Here is a 4763-nt window from a genome sequence, read left to right on the forward strand (position 1 = left end):
CTTCAGTCAATTTGTTTGACTAAAGTTCAGAGTCAACATGACACCTTGAATAAAACTAGATCTTTATTTTTTAATCCAGTCATTAAAGCTTATCCTTTAGCCTTTCCTTTTTCTCTACAGGCTTTGATAAAAGTTAGTTCATCTGATCATTGGTCCTTGCCTGAGTTTTGTCGTTTCTAGGTTTTATTTTTCATTGTCACCTCTTCTTTAGGAAAGACTTTCCTTTGTTACATCTCCTATAGCTCCTACTGGCTTTCTTTTGCCACTTCTTCTGAAGGTCCTAGTGTCTTTGTCACCTCTCCTTTAGGACCTACGTTCTATCTTGTATCACCCTTTCTCTTACTCTTGGTCTCCTTTGTTGCAGAGAGGGCTTATTTTCAGTTTCCTAAAGGGAATCTTATTGGCAGCATCCATTCTCTTGGGACTCATGAGGAGGATCACCGTCTTCTCAGAAAGGGATGTTTTCAACTCAACAAACCACAGCTTCACACTTTTGCTGGGTGGAAATAAACAATACTTGAACAGCATGGTTTGGAGAACTTTTTTTCCCTCGACATTTCTTACTGCTTCCAATTTTTCCTCACCCTTAGTCTTCTATCCTTCCTTCCTTCCCCACTTACTCTATGTTTAACTCCTTGTACCTCCCCTTTCCTCATGGCCCTTACTGCCCTTTCCATTAGGCCTTGAAATGAGAAACTGCTTTATTCAGCTGCTGGTCATGCGACCTTTACTTCTCGTGGCTATTCATTCATGATTCCCTCTTGGGTTATTACCATGTGCTTAAGACGTATTTCACTGGTATTGTTGTTATTGCCATTATTTTCATAATCTCCTTTTTCCTCCTTTTAGCTGATTTTGATTAGACCCCATTGGTAAGTATTATCATCATATAGGAATCCCTCTAAAAGTTTAATTAAAGAATCATGCAGTAATGACGAATGATGCCTATTTTTAAGAATACTACCGCAATTTTTCTCGTTCTTTGCCTTCATGTTTTTGAAGCCTTTGATCATCTTTTCTTTTCAGGAGAGGATTCACACGAAAGTGACCAACCCTTGCAACCAGATGAGTGAGAACTGGCGTTGTCCCCTGCTAGAACTGAGAAACCATTAATTATAATTACTAATTTGACTGAAAACATTCTTTTCATCCTAATTATTAATTGAAGAATCTTAAATTGAAAACTTTTGTTATTTCTTAAATATGTTTTAAGATTATTCTGCAAATAAATTTAGCATGCAAAATAGCTCTTTGTGATTCCATCCCTATTATTGAAGTAATTGATTCACAAGGCATCGCTTGAGACTTCTATTTATACTAGTTTTTACATAATTTGGTGTAGCTACGTACATGCAAATATGAAATATTCTCGATTATTGAAGTGACAGGGAGATTTGGACAATTTTCTTTATGTCCAATTTAGATAAAAATTGGACACAAAGTTCTTGATGCAAAGTAGACTGTCCTTTTATGACATTCTTTGAGAATCATCGAGTAGGTTGGCAATGTCAACTGCACGGTTATTTAAATGTTTTTCGTTGCACGAATGTTTGTGCAGCAGAGAATGATATTATCTTGTAGTTCAGTAAGATGAGTCATAAAAAAGCGAAGGATTGCACAAATGTGTCTATTGCAGTAATGAATATCAAGAAACGAAACTTATGAAATACAACTTAAAAAACGCGATAAATAATAATAATAATAATAATAATAATAATAATTAATAATAATAATAATAATAATAATAATAATAATAATAATAATAATAAGTGGTACGAGCACCAACCTGAGGGAGTGATAGAAAACGATCACGCAAAGATCCTCTGGGACTATGGTATGAGAACGGATAGGGTCATACGTGCAAACAGACCAGACGTGACGTTGATTGACAAAGTCAAGAAGAAAGTATCACTCATTGATGTCGCAATACCATGGGACACCAGAGTTGAAGAGAAAGAGGGAAAAAATGGATAGTATCAAGATCTGAAAATAAAAATAAGAAGGATATGGGATATGCCAGTGGAAATCGTACCCATATCATAGGAGCACTAGGCACGATCCCAAGATCCCTGAAAGGAATCGAGAAAACTAGAGGCTGAAGTAGCTCCAGGACTCATGCAGAAGAGTGTGGTCCTAGAAACGGCACACATAGTAAGAAGAGTGATGGACTCCTAAGGAGGACTGTGATAGAGCAAAAAAAAAATAATAATAATAATAATAATAAAGGCAAAGTAGCAAGGACTGAAGGGATAAAGCTACAGGATGGGATAGCATCAAAACATTGATGAGACAGAATACAAATACCTGGGAACCATAGAAGGAGGAGAGGGATATTAAAACACCAAGGGATTGAAAGACACGATCAGGAAAGAATATATGCAGACCCCTAAGGCGCTGGAAGTATGATGAAAGCCATAAACACATGGGCAGTACCAGTAATCTGATACAGTGCAGGAGTAGTGTAGTGGAGGAAAGCTGAACTCCGCAGCATAGACCAGAAAACTAGGAACACATGATGATACGCAAAGCACTACACGCTAGAGCATTTATGGACCAAGACTATACATAACACAAAAGGAGTCATGGGAAGAACGACTGATAAGAGTAGACGAAGATCCAGAGCTATACGGAGACAGGAGAATGACAAACAGAAAGGAGGAATTTCACAACAAACCAATGCACGTATTAAAAGTCCTAAAGGGACATCGAGTTATCCCTTTCATTGACCATATTTTTGGGTAACGAGAGCCAGAGCGAGGCACTGAGCGACTCTCTCTCTCTCTCTCGTCTCTCTCTCGTCACCTCTCTCATCTCTCTCTCTCTCTCTCTTCTCCTCCTTTCCACCAAAACCAACCAACCTCTGTGTACTCGCATATCACAATCATATCAGGTAGCTAAATCATACTCGTGAATTACAAAAATAACATTTATTATTTAAGAATAAAAGGATTAACTAAATTAATCAAATTCTCAAAGAACAAAATAGTTAACTGAAGAAGTTAATATTAAAAAATCCAAATAATGCACTACAATTATTCAAACAGAAAACCCAAATAACCCTGGGGATCGGACAAACCCTCCACCCCTTTCTCTACAATAATTAGACCATCAGTCATAAGATAAATAATAAAAAAGTCATAGTCTCCCACACCATTACCATGGAACTATCAGATAAGTTCCCACTGAAGTTGCCAGACCTACCAGAGAAAAAAAGGAAAAGAAACCAAACCTCACATAATAGATTGGAAACAAACCAAAAGGACATAAATCAAAAGTTATATGAAAAAGGACTTCTTTGAAACAAAGGTATAAAATACAAAAAGACAAAGCCACACTCGGGCTTAAAAGTAAAAGTACGCTTACCCATTTCAGCTGTGAGCATTATCATTTAAACAAAACCACACAAGGCCGAATCTCCGACTTGGGCGCTTCTCCAATATGGTTATCTACCTTCCGCCCATTGATATGACGTCACTGATTCGTCACAAGTTTCATTGCACTGGAACAGATGCATGACGTCATATATTGCTCATTATCCGGCGGAAACCCAAAAGAAATTTACCCAAAACCAGATCCTTACTTCCGCTCTCATGCACGGACACAAACCGTGGCCTGTCTTTGCTTGGGCTGCAACCTTCCCAAATCGCGCCACCCAAGAGAAGCGTCAACATTTAGTCCCCGCTTGTTTCCATGGGAGTCAAAATGATGATATCTGTCGTTTCAATGGATGTCACTGCTCATATACATCCGTCCAACTGACACACTACTGAATAAAAATTTCATTATCTCAAAATATGCATATACCAAACCCATTATACTAATAATACTCATTTCACATGGACAGTACATGAGGCAGACCAAAGAACTGGCCAGCGATGAAACATGGCAATGGCTACAGAAGGGAGAACACAAAGAGGAAACAGAAGGAAAGCTAACAGTGTCGCAAGATCAGTCCCCTTGAAAACCAGATATATCCAAAGAACGATAGATAAAAATAACATCATAGCCATATGCAGGAAGTGGCAAATATGAAAAACGAGACTATTCTCTAGACTTGAAAACAGGCATGATTCAGGGGCAAAGCCTTCCACTGGAGCCTGTGTGATAAGCACCAGCTAACCTTGCAGTTAATAAGTGGTACGAGCACCAACCTGAGGAGTGATATAAAACGATCAGGCAAAGATGTTCTGGGTCTATGATATCAGAACAGATAGGGTGATACGTGCAAAAGACCAGACGCGACGTTGATTGACAAAATCAAGAAAGAAATTAGCACTCTGATGTTGCAATACCATGGGACACTACAGTTGAAGAGAAAAAAGGGAAAGAATGGATAAGAATCAAATAAAAATAAGAAGGATATGGGATATGCCAGTGGAAATTGTACCCATAATCATAGGAACACTAGACACGATCTCAAGATCCTGAAAATAAAAGGAACCTGGAAAACTAGAGCTGAAGTAGCTCCAGGACTCATTCAGAAGGGTGTGCTCCTACAAACAGCGCACATAGTAAGAATAGTGATGGATTCCTAAGGAGGCAGGATGCAACCCGGAACCTCACACTATAAATAATACCACCCAGTCGAATTGGAGGACTATGGATGATAGACAACCTCCCCCCCCCCCCCCCCCCCCCCCCCCCCCCCCCCCCCCCCCCCCCCCCCCCCCCCCCCCCCCCCCCCACCCCCCCCCACCCCCCCCCCCCCCCCCCCCCCCCCCCCCCCCCACCCCCCCCCCCCCCCCCCCCCCCCCCCCCCCCCC

Source organism: Macrobrachium nipponense, chromosome 26 (assembly GCF_015104395.2).
Source record: "Macrobrachium nipponense isolate FS-2020 chromosome 26, ASM1510439v2, whole genome shotgun sequence".
In the NCBI taxonomy this organism is placed as follows: Eukaryota; Metazoa; Arthropoda; class Malacostraca; order Decapoda; family Palaemonidae; genus Macrobrachium; species Macrobrachium nipponense.